We start from the raw sequence: 10,185 nt of genomic DNA, 5'->3' as shown, positions 1-10,185 counted from the left end.
ATCCAGACAAGGACGTAAACCGCCGTCCTTTTTTTTACAAAAAAAAATCCAACCGCCACAGGAGACTTAGAAGGCCTAATGTGACCGGTGGCCAAACTTGTCTGTATGTATTCCTCCAAAGCTTTCCTCTCAGGAATAGTAAGGTTAAATAAACGACTTTAAGGCTGTGTGCCCACGTAGCATTTTTCAAGCGTATATGCTGCGGAATTTCCGCAGCGTAAACGCTTGAAAAACGCATGTAGATCCGCACCCCATGGTCCCCAATGGGATTCCGCATGTTCTATGCACATGCTGCGGATTTTTCCGCAGCGTTTATGCTACGTCCAAAAATCCGCAGCATGTCATTTAATTTTGCGGAAGCGCAGCGGAACTCCCGCCATTGACTTGCATTGAGACGCATAGAAACCGCGACTGTACATTTGTACAAGCGGCTTCTATGCGTCTCTATGTGCGGATGGTACCCAGTTCTGGAGGAGAGGAGACTCTCATCCAGACCTGGGTACCATTGTACCTGTAAAAAAAGAATAAAATAACAAATAAAGTTTATACTCACCTGTCCGGCGTCTTCTCTCTGAATGCCAGCAGCGCTGAAGGACCTTCGGTGACGTCACAGTCATGTGACCGCAGGCCCTTCACCGCTCTGTCTCGCGATATGCCGGCAGCCGGGAACAAGCCAGGAAGCAGCGCTGCAGCCACGCCGGGGCCTCGGGGGTGAGTATAGCTTTATTTGTTTTAATTTTTATGGTTCACACTGTATAAATCCATGCTGTTTCCATGGATTTATACAGTGTGACCTAGTTGTCAAGCACTTTCCAAGTGATGCTATCGCCTGGAAAGTGCTTGTCAATCTGCATGCGGAAACGCATGTGAACCCGCATGTGGATCCGCATGTATTCTGCAGGAAAAACGCATGCACAATCTGCATGCGTTTTTTTCTGCCAGGGAGATGCAGAAATGCTGCAGAAATTTTCTGCTTCATTTCTGCATCGTGGGCACATAGCCTTAGGAAGAGTCGCTCCAGGGACAAATTCAATAGAACAATCATAGTCTCTATGAGGAGGTAAAACCTGCGATTCCTTCTCAGAAAAAACTCTCCAAAAATCCTGAATAGGAACAGGCAATTCTCCCCTATCCAAAGCTGCAATACGCCCGTTACAACACTTGTCATAACATTTATGGCTCCAGGATTTAATTTCACTGGTAGACCAATCCAGTACAGGATTGTGAAATTTTAACCAGGGCAATCCCAATATTACTGGAGAAGGCAAGTTATTCAAAACTACCAAATCCAATTTCTCATGGTGAACACCATTAATAGTGAGAGGAAATTCACAGACCTTGAGAGTAATATTCTTCAAAGGGGAACCATCCACAGAAACCACAGCAATGGGGGATGATAAAGGTTCGGGTTTTAAATTGAGTCTTTCCAAGAATCCCCCATCAATTACATTCAGAGTAGACCCACAATCAACAAACACCCGAAATTCCATTAATTTTTCCTGAGCAATCTTGGAAGCAGCTAAAAATTCACCCTTGGAATTTAAACAGGCAATACGGGCATGACTGACCATTTTTTTTTCTTTCTTCATACGAAGCTCACAGCCTTTAATCAAATGACCAGATTTTCCGCAATAGAAACACAAGCCTTCAGAAAATCTACGGTCTTTTTCTTGAGAGCGAGGTGCCACCGATCCAATCTCCACTTAGTTGCAGGAGATCTCTACATTTGGCATTACAGACTTCTTAGAGGCTACAGGCTGTCTTTAGGACCCAGCGGCTACCTCCCTCTGGCTAATTCGCTCCCTTGCCTGGGTGTATAAATACCTGGTGTGTCTGAAAGGAAGGTGCCGGCAATATTCATTACTACCTGTGAGGCTTTAGCAAGAGTAGTACTTCGTCCTCTCTGGAGCTTGAGGCCATGTTCGCATTTGTCTGGAAGTCGTCTAAAGCTAAGCAATCTCCCCATTTGTCTACCCTTGTTGTCTATAGAGTTTAGTAGAGATCGACTAGTGCTCATCTCCTCCCTTCCCTAGCTTTAGCCATATGCCAGGGCGAGGAACGCGTGCAGCGATTGCTGAAGAGACAATATAGGGTCGGTAGTTGAGACAGGGTGATACTAGACCAGACTAGGAGGTCTCCACTTCCCCCTTTTTTCCCTAGAGTCTGGGCTCCCTTTCCCTCTTCCATTTGTGTAGCATTAAGTCTTTCCCACACCTGGAGTGACATTATCACTGGCCGAGCACATTTTGAAAAGTGAAAAAAAAACTGACATTTTGTTTTTTTTTCTCTGTGTGTTCTTGGGTGTGGACCATTTTTTTTCCTTCCTCCCTTGGTATGTTTCGCTCTCTGTCTCAGGAGGTGAATGACCTCCGCTGTGAGGTTCAACAGCAGCATCAGCAGCTGCAGGTCGCCAATATGGCAGGTAGGCCTGCCCAGCCTGAACCCAAGGTTGCCCTCCTGGACATGTTTTCTGGAGGTAGAGACAAGTTTTTGTGTATTCAAGGAGGCCTGTAAACTGTATGTTAAACTTCGTCCCTATTCCTCCAGAAATGAGGAGCAACGGGTTGGAATTGTAATCTTTCTACTGCAGGGAGATCCTCAATCCTAGACATTTTCTTTACCGCAGGACCCTGTTTGTCTCCAGTCTGTGAAGGGATTTTATGGGGCTCTGGCCCTCATCTACGATGACCCTGACTGAGTCGCCTTGGCTGAGTCTAGGCTACGTTGCCTTCAGCAGGGGAATCGGTCAGTGGAAACATACAGTTCGGAATTCCATAGATGGGCAGCGGATTCCAAATGGAATGACTCAGCCCTTAGAAGTAAGTTTTGTGAGGGGCTTAATGAAAGGTTGAAAGATGCCTTGGCAGTATTTGAAACCCCTCAGTCCTTGGAGGCTGTCATGTCATTGGCCATACGTCTTGAATAGATGCCTTCCGGATAGACGGTTGAGACTACCTTCTCCAGGGCCTACTTGTCAAGGTTGTGTACCTCTGTCAGAGGAGCGGTCTGGGGGAGAACCAGTACTGGGGGAGGTGGAGGAACCCATGCAGTTAGGGGGTGTCTCTGCATCATACATCTCCCCGGAGATTCGCAAAAAAAAGGCATGTTTTTTTTGTGGGAAAAAGTGACATTTTGTTGGGACCTGTGCTTCAATTCCTAAACAAAAGGAGACTCGATTAACTCTTGGTAGTCTGGAGTGCAATAAACAAGGGGTGCATTTGTGTTCAAACTGCAGTTCCCGCTTTGTCCTGACAGCAGAGGTGGTGTTAGAGAGCAAAACCAAGAAAATTTCTGTGTTTGTTGACCGTGGAGCCGGAGTCAGCATAGTGGATGCTGAGTTTGTGAAAACTCATGGTCTTGCTTGCTGTACTTTAGATAAACCTATTTCCATTTTCGCCATCGACTCGGCGCCACTTACACTGAAAGCATTTACTCAGATTGTACATAATGTAAAACTGAGGGTGGGGTCAGTTCATTGTGAAATAATCCCTTCCCACACCGATTGTCTTGGGTATCCCTTGGCTTATTAAACATAATCCGTTGGTGGATTGGCAAGCCGGGGAGGTTATTGAATGGGGAGATTACTGCCATGAGAACTGTTTAGATATTTCCCTTGCTACTGTGTCTTTACGGAAATATTACCTGCTTTTCTGTCTGGTTTTGGGGACGTTTTTTCTGAGATGGGTTGTCAGGATTTGCCTCCTCATCGTGCTTATGACTGTCCTATTAACCTGACCCCCGGAGCTAAACTACCGAAGTCCAGATTGTATAATCTTTCTGGCCTTGAGAGAAAAGCCGTGAAGGATTTCATTGCGGAAAGTCTGGAGAAGGGACAAATCAGACCCTCATCTTCACCCATGGCAGCATGGTTCTTCTTTGTGAAAAAGAATATGGCGGTCTACATCCCTGTAAATTAAATTACCATCCATGATCCATACCGTCTTCCTCTGATTTCTGATTAGTTCAGCCAGATTGTGGGAGCTAAGGTATTCTCCAAGTTGAATTTAAGGGAAGCCTACAACCTGGTTAGAATCAGAGAAGGGGACGAATGGAAAATGGCGTTCAATACCCCGGAAGAACATTTAGAGAGTCTGATTATGCCTTTTGGTTTGACCAATGCACCTGAGGTATTCCAGCATTTCATAAATGATATTTTCCATCATTTGGTGTGTGTGGGGTGGGGGGGTGGTTGTGGTGGTCTATCTGGATGATATTTTGGTTTACTCACCTGATTTTGAGACTTATCAGGGGCATGTTAAGCAGGTCCTCAAGAATATAAACTCCTCTCTCACCCACAAAGCTCTCCACAGTTCTGCACTACCTTATATTTCCTCTCTCATCTCTGTCTAGGGAGAGCCGCTCAGTCCTAAAGACAGCCTCTTATCTAAGAAGCTGTCTACAATGTCAAAAGTAGAGATCTCCTGCAACCAACTGCAGGGCGACTGTCTGTCACCTCTAACACACCCGTGACAGGGGGGGGTACTGTCACAGGTATATCAGAGGTGACAGTCGCCCTGCACTCGGTTGCAGGAGATCTCTATATTTGGCATTACAGACATCTTCTTACAGGCAAGAGGCTGTCTCTAGGACCCAGCGGCTACCTCCCTCTGGCTAATTAGCTCCCTGGCCTGGGTGTATAAATACCTGGTGTGTCTGAGAGGGAGGTGCTGGCAATATTCATTACTACTTGTTAGGCTTTAGCAAGAGCAGTACTTTGTCCTCTGGAGCTTGAGGCCGTGTGCGCATTTGTCTGGAAGTCGTCTAAAGCTAACCAATCTCCCCCTTTTTGTCTACCTTTGTTGTCTATAGAGTTTAGTGGAGATCGACAAGTGGTCATCTCCTCCCTTCCCTAGCCTTAGCCATGCGCCAAGGAAAGTCAGGGCGAGGCACGCGTGCTGCGATTGGTGAAGAGCCAATATAGGGTCAGTAGTTGAGACGGGGTGACACTAAACCAGACTAGGAGGTCTCCACTTCCCCCTTTTTTCCCTAGAGTCTGGGCTCCCTTTCCCTCTTCCCTTTGTGTAGCACTAAGTCTTTCCCACATATGGCGTGACAGTATAGTATGTAGTGTATAGTGTCAGTGTACAGGTAACACACTGACTCACCAGTGCCGTCTCTAGTTGAAGTCCTTCATCTTAGCTTTCTTTGTTCATCCAACACAGACTGCCATCACTTCTAGCCAAGACTCGTCTCTGCAGAAAACAACACATCTATTTCTACACTACACCAGATGAAGAAAAAAAGCGACAGTGTCACCCTACACAGTAGTAGGGCCCCTCCCCACTGAAAACAGTATTTCAAAATTAAAATGCATCACAGTAGGAATAAAATCCTTTAATTAGCCCCTACAGTAATATTGTTCCACATCCTGCCCGTATGTCTCTCCATTCTGCCCTCCTGTGTCATCTCCCATTCTGCCCCCATGTCTCTCCATTCTGCCCCCATGTAGCATCTCCCAATTTGCCCCCATGTCTCATCTCTCATTCTGCCCCATGTCTCTCAATTCTGCCCCCATGTGTCATCTCCCAATTTGCCCCCCCCATGTCTCATCTCTCATTCTACCCCATGTCATTTCTCCCATTCTGCCCCCATGTTTCTTCATTCTGCCCCCATGTCTCATCTCCCATTCTGCCCATTCTGCCCCATATCTCTCCATTCCACCCCCATGTGTCATCTCCCATTCAGCCTCCATGTCTCAAAAAAAAAAAAGTTCCTCCTCACCTTGCTGCTGCTCCAGCAGCGATGCTCCTTCGTTGATTTGAAGCACGGACGTTAGCACAGGCCGGCAGTGACGTCCTACACCAGCAACGTGCACACTGACATCAGCTACCGGCCTGTGATTGGCTGGCGACTTAACTATTGCGGTGCGGGTAGACTCCCACACGGCAATAGATTTAAAGTGAACCTGCGTCTGAGGATGCAAGTTCAGTTCGCTGGAGCCCAGTGAGCAGATGGAGGGGCCCTTCTGGGCCCCTCTACTCACCGGGCCCCATACGCCAGTAAGGGCAGTAATGCCCTGATGGCGACCCTGCTGACAATAAACTCGTCTAAATCTGCTCCTTTTGGATTTGCAAAAATTGCTATATTTCTGTTTTTTTTTTTTCAGTCAAGATGGGGTGCAGAGTGTACTTTTAATGAGAAAAAAAATGAACTTTTTAAAATTTACCAAATGGCTGCAATGAAACAAAGAGAGAAAAATTTAAAGGGGTCTGAATACTTTCTGTACCCACTGTATGGGGGTACTACTTAGCTTCCCAATTTCAGCACTTTTAAGGCTAGACACTGAAGATGGCCCAGGAAGCAGGATCGATTATATTAAAATACTTGGGGAGGGGAGGAAGAATTTACTGGAGATACTGGAATCCCACAAATTTGTAGGTAGCTCGAGTATATAACCTACCCAGTAACTGATACATAAATTTGGTGGACACGTAAAAGGCTGTTTGGAATGACATACCTGCTCAAAGTACATGCCTATGTGGTATAACTTTACTCTAGAGGAGTTGCGGAGATTGGAGGGATTTGGAGAATGGAAAAATCAGGGATTGAAATTTGTGCATCAGCTATACTCGGATAACCATCAGTAGTTCAAACTGCTGAAACAGGAGTTTAATTTGATTTGCGTGAATCTGAATTGGGTGACCCCATGGCTCAGGTTCGGAGTAATTGGGAGGAGGATGTGGGTAGCATTTCTACAGAGGAATGGAACAAGGTGCTGGAATCTCCAGAGTTGCTTTCAATAATTACACCGCAACGAAGGTCTCAACTGTTTCTAGTTCATAGAGTTTATAGGATTCTCAAAGTATTGTATAGAATGGGCCTAATGATGTGTGGCTGTTGTCAGTGTTGCAGGGAAGAATATGCGGACCTGATGCAAATGTTTTGGACATGCCCGAGACTGGTGGTGACTTGGGAGAGGAGGGAGGGTGTTAGGTAGATTGTCATGGAGATACTGAGAAAATATTAAAAATCTCTCCCAAACCCCTTTTCCCTCTCACCCCTCCCTTATCCACCATTTTTCAAAGAGAAGAGCTGACACTTGGACCATCTGTCTGTATGAAAATTAACACACACATGAGAAGTGCCTTGTAAACAAATGCTAGGTGTTGCCAGCCCAATTAAAATGCGAGGGAAGATTCCTCTGACACAGACTTGTGATAAATGTACATCTAGCCAAGGAAGATTAGTTCCCGGGGATTCAACAGAGCTCTGCAGACGGCCTGAGCCGTGGATAAAGGAATCCACGGAGGATAGAGTAGTATTCATTGCTGGGAGTATATATTTATTATAAGCAACAGATCCTGTTCGGTAACGGTCAAGTCATAGGAGAGCTCCCCTCCACCTATATTGAGTCATCTCTGCGAACGTATAGTAAGCTTCTTCTTTAATTCTGTTTTATTTGTGTAACTGCGTATGTATTGTCCCCTTTTGTAAAATCTTGTATATTTTTCATAAACACTGCCTCCCTTTTGGATTAAATATAAAATTTAATAGCTTTGTTTCTTTTGCTCTGTAATCGTTCCCTCACCCGAAGTCACATGCTACCAGAACGCAGGCGTCCGGCCAGGCCTGTATTATATTTCAAACTCGGCCGGTGGTGGCAGCGAATAATAATAATTGGGCTATCGCGAAGCTGGCAGTAACCGTCCAGGGGTGAATACACATATTCCATGTGTTGGAATCCGGAGGTGTGACGCCATTCGCTTTCTGCTCGCTTGCCGATAGCTGCGTAGTGAGTAGTCTGGATCGTGTGCTTATGGATCCCTGACGAAATCCTAACAGAGTGAAGACAGTGGTGAGATATTGTGTGATCTCCCCAGTGTTGTCCCTGTGGAACCCTGACATAGATTAATAGCAGAAGTGTTAATATCCAAACCACGCTTAGTGCGAAAACTTGTGTGTTTGGATTAACGGGGGAGGTGGGAGGATCTCCCCAGGTACAGTTAGCTATTGCTAAAATCCTCTGCTAGACTAGAAGATCCATCCATTGCCAAACACTAGCTGGCAACCAGACAGCCCTGTGTAGAAGAAGTGGTCCAAGCTCTCAACTCTACTATTTTAATGGAAAAAAAGGTTTATATCAAGAGGGGACGATTGGTACATTGGGTAAAGTATGGGGAGACTGGATTAGGTGCACAGCTGTGGTTTCGGAAGAGCTGGCTAGAGATGTCTTATTTAATATACTGATCCTATAAATTATGATCATCACCGGTCTGGGTAGTAGGTTGATGTAAGATCACATAGTCTTGATTCCATGTAAAAAGGGAATAATTATACCGGCTAACATAAAAAACCCTTTGTCTATTTATCTTAAAAGGTAATCTTTAATAGTCATACTTGACACATATAACATACAACAAGTGCCCATAAAGTGCCCATAAAAAGTGACCTAGTGCCAGTAGAACTGTTCATTTATCATGATTATTTTTATGATTATTTTTTATTTTTTTTCCTTCTTTTTACACACCTTATTGCTGACGACGATAGTCTTACCCTACTGGATATATAATTTTATAGGTGGGAACTTGGGCAAAAACAGCCTATACACAACCAGTCACTAAACTTAAAAATAGCAGGAGAAGGGTGTTGTAGATGGGGCTTATGAATGCATATGTAGCATATGTGTAGCTTGGGAAATAATAGATATGCATTCATAAGCCCCATCTACAACAACCTTCTCCTGCTATTTTTAAGTATCCAGTAGTGGAAGACTATCGTCGTCAGCAATAAGGTGTGTAAAAAGAAGGAAAAAAAATAAAAAATAATCATAAAAATAATCATGATAAATGAACAGTTCTACCGGCACTAGGTCACTTTTTATGGGCACTTTATGGGCACTTGTTGTATGTTATATGTGTCAAGTATGACTATTAAAGATTACCTTTTAAGATAAATAGACAAAGGGTTTTTTGTGTTAGCTAGTAGGTTGATGTACTTGACTAACTGTCTAAGAGTAACACCTACTTGAGTGTGGGTATGGTTTTACTGTAATGCACACAGTCAGAGAGGGTGGGGAGAGTGGATGTTATTTCTGGGTTGGGAACGGGAGAGCTATATGGTCGTTATTTGAATGACATTGAATGAGCAATTGCTTTATATAGGTACAATTCCTGAACATGTACTGTATGACGACATGTAAAATAATTATTCTGCTGTAAACTATGTTATTTGGTGTTCAATAAAGTTTATTGATTAAAACATTTTTTTTCTCACATTCTGATCATGAAAAAAAGCTTTTCCCCTGTGTGAATTCTCTGGTGATTAAGAAGAAATGATTTCTTCACATAACATTTCCCACATTCTGAACAGGAAAAAGGCTTCTCCCCTGTGTGGGTTATCTGGTGCTTAACAAAAGCTAATGGATGGCTAAAATATTTCCCACATTCTTAACAAGAAAAGAGCTTCTTCCCTGTGTGGGTTTTCCGGTGTATAACAAGATCTGATTTCTGGTTATAACATTTCCCACATTCTGAAGAGGAAAAAGGCTTCTCCCCTGAGTGGTTTTGCTGGGGCTTAACAACATTCAATTTCTGGTAAACCCCTGGTTTGCACGTTAATGACTGGCCAATTTTTACAATTCTGACCACTGTCACTTTATGAGGTAATTACTCTGGAACGCTTCAATGGATCCCCCTGATTCTGAGACTGTTTTTTCATGACATATTGTACTTCATGATTGTGGAAAAATTTCTTCGATATCACTTGCGTTTATTTGTGAAAAAAATGAAATTTGGCAAAAAATTAGCAATTTTCAAAATTTGAATTTTTATGCCCTTAAATCAGAGAGATATGTCACACAAAATAGTTAATGTATAACATTTCCCACATGTCTACTTTACATCAGCACAATTTTAGAACCAAAATTTTTTTTTTAGGAAGTTATAAGGGTTAACAGTTGACGAGTGATTTCTCATTTTTACAACAAAATTTACAAAACCATTTTTTTAGGGACCACGTCACATTTGAAGTGACTTTGAGGGGCCTTTATGACAGAAAATACAGAAAAGTGACACCATTCTAAAAACTGCACCCCTCAAGGTGCTCAAAACTACATTCAATACGTTTATTAACCCTTCAGGTGCTTCACAGGAATTTTTGTAATGTGGAAGAAAAAATTAGCATTTAACTTTTTCACAAAAATGTTAGTTTAGAACCCATTTTTTTCATTTTCGCGAGGGTATCAGG

This window comes from Phyllobates terribilis, unplaced genomic scaffold (assembly GCF_046119375.1).
Source record: "Phyllobates terribilis strain yellow unplaced genomic scaffold, ASM4611937v1 Scaffold_130__1_contigs__length_5004896, whole genome shotgun sequence".
Classification (NCBI taxonomy): Eukaryota; Metazoa; Chordata; class Amphibia; order Anura; family Dendrobatidae; genus Phyllobates; species Phyllobates terribilis.
The sequence above is the reverse complement of the archived record's forward strand: the minus strand, read 5'-3'. Positions refer to the sequence as shown.